The sequence below is a fragment of the Mustela nigripes genome, chromosome 12 (genome assembly GCF_022355385.1).
Source record: "Mustela nigripes isolate SB6536 chromosome 12, MUSNIG.SB6536, whole genome shotgun sequence".
NCBI classification, from domain to species: domain Eukaryota; kingdom Metazoa; phylum Chordata; class Mammalia; order Carnivora; family Mustelidae; genus Mustela; species Mustela nigripes.
The window spans coordinates 122,232,957-122,247,496 of NC_081568.1; positions in this window are offsets into that span (position 1 = coordinate 122,232,957).

Genomic DNA, 14,540 nt, shown 5'->3' on the forward strand with positions numbered 1-14,540 from the left:
TAGCTGAAGTAGTCTCAGCCAGCTACTTCTCCGCCATCTTGACTCCTCCTGTATTCAATTTTTATTATTAAAATTAGAGAGTAGAATTCAGGATATCTAGCAAAGAAATAAATTTTATTTTCCACATTGCATTTCTAGGCACAGCCATTTCAATGGGAATTTGAAAGACGGATTAGGGAATTGTAGCTGTGTTAATTGATCTGATTCTCCAATTAGCAGGCTAGACATCTGGCCATTGACTTTTTTCCTTCCAAGAATTTTGGCTGTTGGGTAACAGAAGGAACGCACTCACTGTGGGAATAGTGAACATTACATTCTGAGAGCGACTGCATCAGCAGTGCTGTCTCAGAATAAATCTGGCCCCTTCACGTTGCCTGTGTTGCTTTGTGGATGCCTCTCAGGCCTGGTTTGCTAGCCAGAGTATTCAAGTCAATGGGAGTCCTTGGGTAACTAGAGGCAAGGCTGTCACTTGCATTGTACATTTGTTTATAATATTTATGCTTAAAGGTGATATTCCTATTCAAAAATGAGACTCATTCAACTGTTTTGCAATTATTTCATTCTTTTCTGTTTTACTTTTAAATGTAGCTAAAATATATTTCGTATAGAACATTTTATCATTTTTTAAATTTTGCTATGAGATCTTGGAGATTTTTTTTTAAACTTTTTATTTAAATCCTCGTTAAGTTAAAATATAGTATTATTAGTTTCAGGTGTACAATATGGTGATTCAACACTTCCATACAACACCTGGTGCTCATCACAAGTGTCCTTAAACCTCACTGCCTGTATTACCCATCCCTCCAACCCCTCCCTGCTGGTAACCATCAGTTCCTTCTCTACAGTTAGGACTCTGGTTCTTGGGTTGCCTCTCTTTTTTCCTCTTTGCTCATTTGCTTTGTTTCTTAAACTCCACATTTGAGTGAAATCACATGGTATTTGTTTTTCTCTGACCAACCTATTCCGCTTAGCATAATACTCTAATTCCATCCACATCATTGCAAATGGCAGATTTTATCACTTTGGAAAAACAATCATTGCTGGGGCGCCTGGGTGTCTCAGTGGGTTAAGCCTCTGCTTTGGCTCAGGTCGTGATCGCAGAGTCCTGAGATCGAGCCCCTGCATCCGGCTTTCTGCTCAGCGGGGAGCCTGCTTCCTCCTCTCTCTGCCTGTCTCTCTGCCTACTTGTGATCTCTCTCTCTGTCAAATAAATAAAATCTTAAAAAAAAAAAATCATTGCTGCTCCATGTACAGAACAATGTACTCTTTCTTTAAAGGATATTAATATGAATTGAACTGAAATTTCTCTTATACATTATTAATATTTTAGCTAAACTTATGTCAATATGTCTAGATCCCTTTGTATTTTATTGTTATAAATTTCAGAATCTGTAAAAGACTGTTAATGAGGGGCTCTTTTTTGTGCAGTTTAATAGAGATGCCTTTAGTTTAAAAAAAAATAAGTAATATCTTTATTATTATCCTGTACATATATTACTTTTCATGTAACAATTTTTTATTTTTTAGCTTACCATGAGCTTTTTTTTTCCTATTCTGATATTTTTAGATTTTGGAAATGGTTTTTGTAATATTTATAAAGATGAGATGAAATTTATAACTTTTCTTCATATTGGCCCATTCTTGCATTCTATTCCACCATAGTAGGTTAGTTCTAAACTTCTGTGAATTGGGGGTGATTATTTTTTAATACAAAGTAATAAGATCGATCAATATTTATGCTTCCCGTATTTTCTTTTCCAGAGTTTTGTTCAGAGTTATGCAGGTGTTATGGAAAGAACTAAAAGTGTTCATACTTTTTCTGTTTTAGCAGAGAATTTGCAACAAGGGAAAGTGGTGCCTTTAAAGTTATAAAATAAAAATTCACCTCTTGGGCTTTCGGGCAAAGAATCTTTGCTTGAGCAATAAAGAGTCAGTAGTATGAAACTGAAAGGGCATACAATGATGTCCTCAAATCACATTCTCGAACCAAGCTTCCACCCAGTCCAGATCCACACATCTCAGTCCTCTGAAAGAAAAGGAACAGCAAGGCAGGACAGTGGTTAAGGACAGTCTTTGGAATCAGATACATTTAGGTTTGAATGCCAGCTTTGATCTTAAAAACGTGATTTATCTTCCTAAGCTTCAGTTCTCTATATGTAAAATAGAATAAAAAATACCTTGCAGTATACATTTCTATTCAATTTATATTCAAATAGTACCTTACATTGGGGATTAGTGAAGGCTTTGAAGAGAAAGCATTTTGCTCTTTTGCTGTTTTTTTCTTTTTCAAGAATTTATTTATTTATTTGAGAGAGAGCATGGTCAGAGGGAGAAGCAGACTCCCTGCTGAGCTGGGAGCCCAGTATGGGATGGATCCTGGGACTCCAGGATCATGACCTAAGTCCATGGCTTTCACCCAACCGAGTCACCCAGCTGCCCCTTGTTTGCTATGTTTTTTAAGAAATCCAAGAATACCATGTCTCCCCCTAAGAGTCGATTAAAAATTAGTTACCCATCAGGTAATTTTTTTTTAAAGATTTTATTTATTTATTTGACAGACAGAGATCACAAGTAGGCAGAGAGGCAGGCAGAGAGAGAGAGAGGAAGAAGCAGGCTCCTTGCTGAGCTGAGAGCCCGATGCGGGGCTCGATCCCAGGACCCTGGAATCACGACCCGAGCCAAAGGCAGAGCCTTTAACCCACTGAGCCACCCAGGTGCCCCGTAATTCTTAAAAGAACTGTATTTTGCTACACTGTCAACAAATATATTTTAAATGCTTGGTTCATACACTTACAAAGATCCTAAATATTTTTTGACCAAAGACTATCATTTTTAGGCTGATTGAAGATCTCTATATTAATGCAAGCTGCTGTTGTCACCAAAGAAAAATGGGTCATTAATTTTTTTTTTAATTTCTATCAACAAAATGGATATAATCCTTTGAAATGGAAAGATACAATCCAAGTTCAGATTGGAATACCAACATAAGGTTTCTCCTTTGAAAAACTGCAATATAAATCCCACAAAAAGGGGGCGCCTGGGTGGCTCAGTAGGTTAGGGCCTCTGCCTTCGGCTCAGGTCATGATCCCAGGGTCCTCTGCTTGGCAGGTAGCCTGCTTCCTCCCCCCTCTCTCTCTGCCTGCCTCTCTGCCTACTTGTGATCTCTGTCTGTCAAATAAATAAATGAAATCTTTAAAAAAAAAAAAATTCCCACAAAAAGGAAGCTAAAGGAAACCAACAATGGTGCTGATATTGTTATTTAAATGCTGTATGTTGATTGATGGCCATGTAAATATTTGAGTGAAGACAACAGTAATTAGATAGTTCCTATCTTGTCTTCAATATCTGAAATTTGTGCAAAGAATGCCTACAAATGAGGAAGAAAATTAAAAAATGGTCAAAATGATGGTGTATATGATTCAACAGTCCATGTGTTAAGTAGCAGATTGCAGTGGAATGTAGTGTTGCAATTCCACTTCTAGTTTGTAGTTTTGCAATCCAGGAAAACTCTTGCAACAGTGCAAAATGGAACATGAACAAGAATACCTATCCTATTATTGTTTTGATAATAAAGAGATAAAAGCAACCTAATTGCAGCAGATGCTGTTGATACCCTGACCATCTCCCCTTTATAAGGCTTTTTGTGTACCTGTCTCACAACTGCCATGGGTATTGGTCACTAAACACTTCACAGCTGCACCTTTCTCCAGAGACTCAACCTTGGTTGGCAGAAGCTTGGTGGATAACTCAGGAGATGCCTACAAGTTTTGCAAACCCACCTTTGCACTCATTTCCTCTATCTAGTTCTGTCTCAAAAGTCATCTATTAGCCTAAAGATGACTATTTGATGTGGAAATAAATAACCCAGATTCTTTGTTTCTGGGTGGGGCAACCTCTATAGTGTAATTCACACTTAAGAGCCCCTTGGATCAGGCTGAGGCTAGATGAGTCCGGTTTCTTTACCTGCTTTCTTCACTCCCTTACAAGTTTCTCCTTCGAGCAGCCCCTCAATAAATGATTTACACAAAAAGTTTTATCCCAAACTCTGCTTCTTGGAAGCCTGAGATAAGAAATTATTGTCTCTATTAGAAGAAGAATTCTTAACTGAATTATGACATATGCAATGATGGATTACTCCGCAGTGGTAAAAAGAAATGAATCTACCTACATAGAGCAATACGAATAATTTGCAAAAACATAATTTTAGGTTGGGCGCCTGGGTGGCTCAGCGGGTTAAGCCGCTGCCTTCGGCTCAGGTCATGATCTCAGGGTCCTGGGATCGAGTTCCGCATCGGGCTCTCTGCTCAGCAGGGAGCCTGCTTCCTCCTCTCTCTGCCTGCCTCTCTGCTTACTTGTAATTTCTCTCTGTCAAATAAATAAATAAAATCTTTAAAAAAAAAAAAACATAATTTTAGGTCAAAAACAAAGAAAAAAAAAAACCTTACAGCCAATACCATCAGTGTAAAATAATCATGAAAAGAACACTCTCAATTTCTAATTAACTGTTCATTTAGAGTCAGGAAAAATGGGGTGTAAAACCTGAATTGAGTATGGTAGAGGAGAGATATAAAATAAAGCAATAAAAATTGTGCATGGATCAGTGCTGAAAATGAATTTGAAATGAGGATTTTTCTACATGAATTTCATGACTGTCAAAAACAACAAGAAAAACAAAATAACAACATGGTGGTTGCTCAATGAAAATTTTTTACTTCCTAACCTATAGCTCATTCCTTTTCCCTTTCCTGATTAATCGACAAAAGTATATCTAAAAACACTGTTTAATGTGATGCAGGGCTTTCCATCCTAGTCCAACTTATTTTGTGATTACACACATAAGAAAGACATTCAATTAGTAATGATTTTCTGAATTATATTTCCTTTCTATTTTTTCTACCCTCTCACTGCTTTAGTAATCCCTCCTTTAGTAACTTTCTAGATTACTACAGATATATTATTAACTGGTGTTCTTTTTTTCATTTATATTTTTATGTGATTGTTTACTACTTCTTTTTTTTTAATTTAAGTTCAATTAGCCAACATATAGTACATCATTAGTTTCAGATGCAGAATTCAGTTATTCCTCAGTTGCATATAACAACCTTAACTGGTCTTCTTGATACACTATTGGGTAAGTGGCATAAAGATGATTTTGAATGCTACAGTTGCTATTTTTGCATGTGGACACAAAAGCTCTTTATGTACCTTCTAGAGCACTATTCACTGACATATTGTCTCTAGACAACATTTTGCTATTTGGCAGCTACTGAAGAATTTGACCAATGTGTCTGCAATAAAATTTTCAGAATAATAGTATATTTAAATATTTATATTTTGAAAGTTTTTGGTAAAAACTTTGGATGCAGAAAACTTTAATACTTTTATAAATAATGTTCCAGAAATTCTAGCAAAGAGACCAAGTCGCTTATAAGGAAAGATTTGAAAGTGCTTTATAACTCTTTAGGTTAGATTCAGGAAATTAATATTCTCCATCAACGAAATGGTAAAAGAAGTGGTAGCAATTGATACTGTAAGCAAGAGATGAGACAATGTGAAAGAATAATTCATCATTGTCTAATATTGTTAGGTTTTGATCATGTGCATGCATACTTTCCTTTTCTTAAAAAGGAAACACCTTCCTTTGGAATGTATTATTCAACAAATTATGGCAACACTCAATACTAATATAGTTTTTGAGATGTGATGGGGAAATAAAACTGATTTCCTTGTACATAAATAAACAAATAAAAAGAATATAATTGTTGACTATTATAATTCGAGAAACTTTCTGTATCATCTTAATCACTATCATGATCAAAATAGCTGATAAATCACAGGGATTAAAGTATTGGATTCAAATGTATTGTATTGGATTCATCTATTGGATTCAAATTGCTGACCTGTGTAAACTGAATATTATCATCATATTGTCGATGTCTTTAAAAAGTCTAACACTTGAAGAAATACGTTGAGCTTTCAGTAATTCTCAACAGATATAGATTCCACTGAGTACTTTTTTTTTTTTAATTTTTTATTTTTTATAAACATATATTTTTATCCCCAGGGGTACAGGTCTGTGAATCACCAGGTTTACACACTTCACAGCACTCACCAAATCACATACCCTCCCCAATGTCCATAATCCCACCCCCTTCTCCCAAAACCCCTCCCCCCGGCAACCCTCAGTTTGTTTTGTGAGATTAAGAGTCACTTATGGTTTGTCTCCCTCCCAATCCCATCTTGTTTCATTTATTCTTCTACTACCCACTTAAGCCTCCATGTTGCATCACCACTTCCTCATATCAGGGAGATCATATGATAGTTGTCTTTCTCTGCTTGACTTATTTCGCTAAGCATGATACGCTCTAGTTCCATCCATGTTGTTGCAAATGGCAAGATTTCATTTCTTTTGATGGCTGCATAGTATTCCATTGTGTATATATACCACATCTTCTTCATCCATTCATCTGTTGATGGACATCTAGGTTCTTTCCATAGTTTGGCTATTGTGGACATTGCTGCTATAAACATTTGGGTGCATGTGTCCCTTTGGATCACTACATTTGTATCTTTAGTGTAAATACCCAATAGTGCAATTGCTGGGTCATAGGGCAGTTCTATTTTCAACATTTTGAGGAACCTCCATGCTGTTTTCCAGAGTGGCTGCACCAGCTTGCATTCCCACCAACAGTGTAGGAGGGTTCCCCTTTCTCCGCATCCTCGCCAGCATCTGTCATTTCCTGACTTGTTGATTTTAGCCATTCTGACTGGTGTGAGGTGATATCGCATTGTGGTTTTGATTTGTATTTCCCTGATGCCGAGTGATATGGAGCACTTTTTCATGTGTCTGTTCGCCATCTGGATGTCTTCTTTGCAGAAATGTCTGTTCATGTCTTCTGCCCATTTCTTGATTGGATTATTTGTTCTTTGGGTGTTGAGTTTGCTAAGTTCTTTATAGATTCTGGACACTAGTCCTTTATCTGATATGTCGTTTGCAAATATCTTCTCCCATTCTGTCAGTTGTCTTTTGATTTTGTTAACTGTTTCCTTTGCTGTGCAAAAGCTTTTGATCTTGATGAAATCCCAGTAGTTCATTTTTTCCCTTGCTTCCCTTGCCTTTTGAGTTGTTCCTAGGAAGATGTTGCTGCGGCAGAGGTCGAAGAGGTTGCTGCCCGTGTTCTCCTCAAGGATTTTGATGGATTCCTTTCGTACATTGAGGTCCTGCATCCATTTTGAGTCTATTTTTGTGTGTGGTGTAAGGAAATGGTCCAATTTCATTTTTTTGCATGTGGCTGTCCAATTTTCCCAGCACCATTTATTGAAAAGGCTGTCTTTTTTCCATTGGACATTCTTTCCTGCTTTGTCGAAGATTAGTTGACCATAGATTTGAGGGTCTATTTCTGGGCTCTCTATTCTGTTCCATTGATCTATGTGTCTGTTTTTGTGCCAGTACCATGCTGTCTTGATGATGACAGCTTTGTAATAGAGCTTGAAGTCCGGAATTGTGATGCCACCAACGTTGGCTTTCTTTTTCAATATCCCTTTGGCTATTCCAGGTCTTTTCTGGTTCCATATAAATTTTAGAGTTATTTGTTCCATTTCTTTGAAAAAGATGGATGGTACTTTGATAGGAATTGCATTAAATGTGTAGATTGCTTTAGGTAGCATAGACATTTTCACAATATTTATTCTTCCAATCCAGGAGCATGGAACATTTTTCCATTTCTTTGTGTCTTCCTCAATTTCTTTCATGAGTACTTTATAGTTTTCTGAGTATAGATTCTGTGTCTCTTTGGTTAGGTTTATTCCTAGGTATCTTATGGTTTTGGATGCAATTGTAAATGGGATTGACTCCTTAATATCTCTTTCTTCTGTCTTGCTGTTGGTGTAGAGAAATGCAACTGACTTCTGTGCATTGATTTTATATCCTGACACTTTACTGAATTCCTGTATAAGTTCTAGCAGTTTTGGAGTGGAGTCTTTTGGGTTTTCCACATATAGTATCATATCATCTGCGAAGAGTGATAATTTGACTTCTTCTTTGCCGATTTGGATGCCTTTAATTTCCTTTTGTTGTCTGATTGCTGAGGCTAGGACCTCTAGTACTATGTTGAATAGCAGTGGTGATAATGGACATCCCTGGGGGGAGGGGCCGGCTCCCGGCAAGCGGCGGAGCAACCGCGCACAAAATCCACTGAGTACTTTTAATGTTGATATTTTTTTTTAATGGAAGCCAATCTACATACTTTCTATAAATTAGTCTTTCAAATGTCATTCTTGGGTCTTGAGAGAAGAATCTCAGTATTATTCACTCTGTGGTGGAATTATAATTATAGATCAGGTCAGTAATTAAAGATCAAGTGCTGTATATGGAATAGACTCAGGTCACTTCTGGATCTGACATATCTGACTGAAACTATCTGTGAGTTGTCATTAATAAATTTACATTAGAATTTGACAAAGAACTATGGATATGCAATTGGAAATGATTGGTTCAGAGATTTTTTTCTTTTTAATTTGGAAACCATGACAATTGTCTTCTGGGTGTCCTTGAACTACTAAAATTTTAAGCAAAGATGTGTATCAACATAAGTGCAATTTACCAGGTAGATAGCCTATAGATTTTCATCAGACTCTTCAAGGTCTTGATACAAACAACAACAACAACAAAATCTAACATATTTATTACATAACACCTACACATTCTGTCTCCCTCCCTCCCTCTCTCTCTTTCTGTCTCTCTCTCAATCTGTTTCTTTCTTTGAGTTAGAAGTCCAGAAAGAAAAGTGGAGATGCCCTAAATGGACTTGTCCTTGTTACATGGGTAAACAGGGCTGGGACTAAGTCCAACTCTGTTTTCTAGTCCAACTCTCATTTCCATTAAATCCATGGTCTTTCATTTCTTGTCAGTATTTGAAAGCATCAGTCTTGCATTATGGTAAGTACTCTACTTAGGGCATTATCAGATATACCAAATAATGATAGGAAGTTATACTCTCTTTAGTATTGTAGCATTTTGCTTACTTAGGATCTGAAAAAAATAAGTTTCTTCCTTTCAACTCTTAACTCCTCAAAAAAACTGTTAGGGATAAAATAAAACTGTCCTTTCTGCATTTTGATTAGTTGCCTGGTAGGTTTTGGTAACTGAAACTAATTGAAACATTAACCTACATTTACCAAAAAGTAAGTCTGTTTTAATGAGAGTCACATTAGAATTTGATGGATGGTTATTAGATGTCAACCTTATACTTCTTAGTCTTAAAAAGCTGTCTTAAAGTAAATAGCAGGCCGTTGTATCAGAATAATAGTTCAATATATTTTAAACATACCCAATAAAGCCTACACCCTGCTAAAGCTCAAACTTCGGAGAAAGCACTTTCTTGTGTCTTTAAAAACTCCCAACATATTACCATTTTTCACTGTATCGTATTCTTTCATCTTTTGTTTTTATTATATCAGCCCCATTACATTAAGACTTCAAAATGATGAACTCATTCAAATCATCGATCCATCTTTTAATAACGTTATACACAAATTAGTTTTCATCATTCTAATGCACTTGTCATTATTCTTTTTTCCTTAAAATTGAAGTTATTAAGCATACAGATAGGTGATATTTAGATCAAATAATCTTAATTCAGTTACATTATTCTTTCCAAAACTATGTAGCACTAATAAAAGAACACATATGGCTCAGTATAGAAGAAATTAAATTGTTGGGATGGAAGGACTGGGCAGGGGAGCATGTGTCTGAGCTTTTCTATAAACAATAATTTTAATATCTGGTATCTTCTTTAGATTCTTTTGCAAAGTTATTTTAAATGTGTAATATTTCCACAAAATTAAAATACAAAGGCACTATTAGCATATTATGCTGAATAGGAACTCCTTTATTTCATAACACAGATGGTGAACCAAACAGGAAGCCAAGAACTAAAAAATAGAAAAAACCCTTAGAACTTCCAGTATGACAAATAATACATATCATGGTACAATATATTAGCAATGTTTAAGTTACTTTAAATAAAACTCATAAAGAATTTTCTCAAGATATACTCTTTTAGAAAATTTCAAGTTACAATACATCATTGCTAACTATAGTTCCCAACACACATGCATACACACACACACACACAGAAGGTAAACATGTGTGGTGATAGATAAATTAGCTTGATTGGGGGCATCATTTCACAAAGTTTATGTATATCAAAACACCATGTTGTACCTCTTAAATATAGAGAGTGACTATTTGTTAATAAAGTTGAAAAAATAACCTTAAATGGATTGAATATTGAATAAATAAGAGTTTTCTCAACAGTTGGACATATTTGAATTTTCACAGTCTATAAGTTATATTTATAGCATCCACACATTTCCATGTTACAAAATTTCCTATAAACAATATGAGTAATTCTTATTATCCAGGCTTGAAAAACACTGATAGCCAAAGACAAGGACCTACCTCTTTCTACATACCAATAAAGAAAGATACAGAATACAGGAAAGATGTCTGGATCTTTAATGTGAAAACCTGATACTGGAAGATGATCTCGATGCAGAATTGTTCAGTAGCTTCCCACCTGTATTAGACCTTGCATGAGTCTGAAGAGTGGAAGACTTCAGTTGGGTGAATAGTAGTGAATATATGGTCATCATAAATAATGCTTCAATGTATCTGTCACAAACATGTGATATGAAAGACACAGATAAACTAGCATACCATGGTTTTTTGTTTAAGTTTGTAAGTAAAGGAAGTGCTAAATTTCAATTAGAGGTTAGGGAAAATAAGGCTATAATATTTTTCTCATCCAAGTTTAGTAATCTGTCAATTATTTCCATAAAACCCAGCTTAAGTAGGGCACCTGGGTGGCACAGTCAGTTAAGAGTCAGACTCTGGGTTTCAGTTCAGTTCATGATCTCAGGATCTTGGGATTGAGCACGCCCCACCCCTGCCCCATGTTGGGCTCTGCACTCAGCACAGAGTCTGCTTGAGACTCTCTCTCCTCTGCCTTTTCCTCTCATACCATGCTCTCTTTAAAATTAATAAATAAATCTTAAAAAAAAAAAAAAGCTTCAGAATACCTGGTGGTTTCTCACAAAGTATCTTAAGCATTCTACTAATATGCATAATAATAAACATTGTGATATTTTCTAGTTTCTCTTTACTTACAAATTACTGACACAAAAGGGACTTAAAATGGATTAAAAAAAAAACCTTGCCAACAAAAGTTGGGGAAAATAATACTTTAAATCTACACAGCATCAATAAATAGTAGTTCACAAAATGATGACATAGTGAACTATAAGATTATACAAATCTGAATGGTTTCTTCTAGTAGTTGGGAATAGGTAATTGAGAAGGGAATTTCTTTTTTTTTTCCTTTTTTTTTTTTCCTTTTTTTTTTTTTTTAAGATTTTATTTATTTGTTAGAGAGAGAGTGCAAGCACAGGCAGACAGAGTGGCAGGCTAGAGGCAGAGGGAGAAGCAGGCTCCCTGCCGAGCAAGGAGCCTGATGTGGGACTCGATCCCAGGACGCTGGGATCATGACCCGAGTCGAAGGCAGCCGCTTAACCAACTGATCCACCCAGGTGTTCCGAGAAGGGAATTTCTTAAGTAGAAATATTTTCACAAAAAATTGGCTAGTGAAAAAGTATAAAGGGCTCATCAAAATGATTTCCTTAAATTAACACTCAAGTCTTTTCACTATGTTCTATTTTGTCTTATATGAAAAAGATTTGTCAGAATACATTTGTAATATTAAATATTTTATATTGAAGTGGGAATGATAGAAAGTAAATAAAATATCAAAATAAGAGTAACCAAGCATATATAAACAGCATATCAAGATAATTCTAAAAGGAATACACATATTCAGGAAGGATTTACTAAATGCAAAAGATACTTTTTATGTAATAACTACCCTGCTTAACCATAAAAGTCTTTTTCAATGCCATTATCATAACTGTAAAACAAAACAAATTTTTTATAACTTATTCTGTTACATTTTAAGTTTTTAGAGATGTTCTTAGTGTCTAATCTAGAGCTGGTAGCTAAAGATATTCTAGATTCTACAATGATTTCCCTCTACTTCTGTAAGATTAAAAAAATGAAATACTAATGTTTAATAATGTGGATAAAATTAAGTCCAACAATTAGATTTATTAGTTGTTACATCACCCTATGTGATTGGATTTACCACTATGTTGATGCTAAGTATTGAGCTAAGTGAGAAGTGGCAGGCAGAGCAGAAGCTAAGCAAGTATCTAACCTGAAAAAGTATTTAATGCAAATTCCCAATACTTGTGCCCAAATTCTGAGAAAGCCAGGTGTATATTGTTTCAGAGGAGAAATGCCTACCCCTAATACTGCAGAAAGATCTTGTAAGCACTGAATACTTCATAATGCACTTAAGGATCCTAACTGAAACTATTCATTGTTATTTTACAACAAGGTAGGTAGAGTAGACATTTACTTTATATATGAAGAAACCAAATCAAAAGTGAGACTTGTCCAAGATCAAACATTGGTTTACTTCTGGGGTCATGACTGAAATGAACTTTCTGGACTATCGGCCCACCATGCTTTCTTTCATATTGTGTTCGATATCAATAGATATGATGACAATCACATAATTAACCTATCTTTTACTGCAAATGAGTATATTAACATAAAATTTGCTTACAGTATAAACATTTTTGCTCAAATGAAAGATACTGGCCTAAACTATGATGACTCTTACTTTTTGTAATGATTCCTTTACACCAGGCATGATTTAGCTTATTGCTTAGCATAATAAACAGACCATTAAATACTGTATATAATTGAGTTAAAGCAAATTGCTCTTTATCTGGGTTTCATTGGGCTAACTTAATTGGCTTTATTAATAAAGACAATTTGTAATAATAATAAGGATAATGTGTGCAACCTAATTCTTCACTATGAATATTTAACTGATACTTTAATTTAATATTTTGATTTAAGATAAAAATAATTCAGGGTAAACATATAATTATCTTATAAATAAGCAAATAATAAAAATTTTTAAAAAGATGATTTTAAGGGATCTCCTTTAAAAAAATATGTATTGACTTGCCCTCTGACACAGTTTTGCATTAAAAAATAACTACAGAAAACAAATGAATTGAAAATGATAAGAGAATAACCTTCAATTACATAAACATTTATGGAAACAATAGGATAGATCAATGAAACAGAATAGAAAACCCAGATATGAACTCATGACTAGAAGGTCAACTAATCTTCCACAAAGCAGGAAAGAATATCCATGGGAAAAAGACAGTCTCTTCAATAAATAGTGTTGTGAAAATTGGAAAATATGCAGAAGAATGAAACTGAATCACTTTCTTACACCATACACAAGAATAAACTCAAAACAGATCAAAGACCTAAATATGAGACAGGAAACGATAAAAATTCTAGAGAAAAACACAGGTAGCAACATCTTTGGCCTTGGCTGCAGTAACTTCTTATTAGACATGTCACTGGAGGAAAGGGAAACAAAAGTAAAAATGAACTATTGGGACCTCATCAAAATAAAAAGCTTCTGCACAGCAAAGGAAACAATCAACAAAACTAAATGGATGGGAAATGATATTTGCACATGACATATCTGATAAAGGGTTAGTATCCAAAATCTATAAAGACCTTATCAAACTCAACACCAAAAAAATCAAATAATACAGTTAAAATATAGGCAGAAGACATAAATAGCCATTTTTCCAAAGAGAATTTCCAGAAAACCAACAGACACATGAACAGATGTTCAGCATCACTCATCATCAGGGAAATAGGAATCAAAACCACAATGAGCTACCACCTCACACCAGTCAGAATGGCTAAAAATAACAAAACAGGAAGCAACAGATGTTGCAGGATGCAGAGAAAGAGGAACTCTCTTATACTGTTGGTGGGATTGCAAACTGGTGTAGCTACTCTAGAAAACAGCATGGAGGTTCCTCAAAAAGTTAAAAATAGAACTACCCTATAACCCATCAATTATACTACTAGGTATTTACCCAAAGGATACAAAAATATAGCTTTGAAATGGAGGGGAGTGGCACATGGACCCTGATGTTTATAGCAGCATTATCAACAATAGCCAAATTATGGAAAAAGCTCAAATTTTCATCAACTAATGAATGGATAAAGTACACACACACACACAATATGTACTTTAGTAGTAGTAGTAATACTTTATTAATATTTTATATATATGATGGAATATTACTCAGGCATCAAAAAGAATGAAATATTGCCATTTGTAACAATGTGGGTAGAACTAGAGTGTATTATGCTAAGTGAAATAAATCAGTCATAGAAAGACAAATACTATATGATTTCACTCATATGTAGAATTAAGAAATGAAGTATGAACATGGGGGGAAAAGAGAGGGAGGCAAACCATAAAACAGACTCTGAACTACAGAGAACAAGCTGAGGGTTGATGGAAGGGAACGTGGGTGGGGATGGGCTAAATGGGTGATGGGTATTAAAGAGGACACCTGTTGTGAAGAGCACT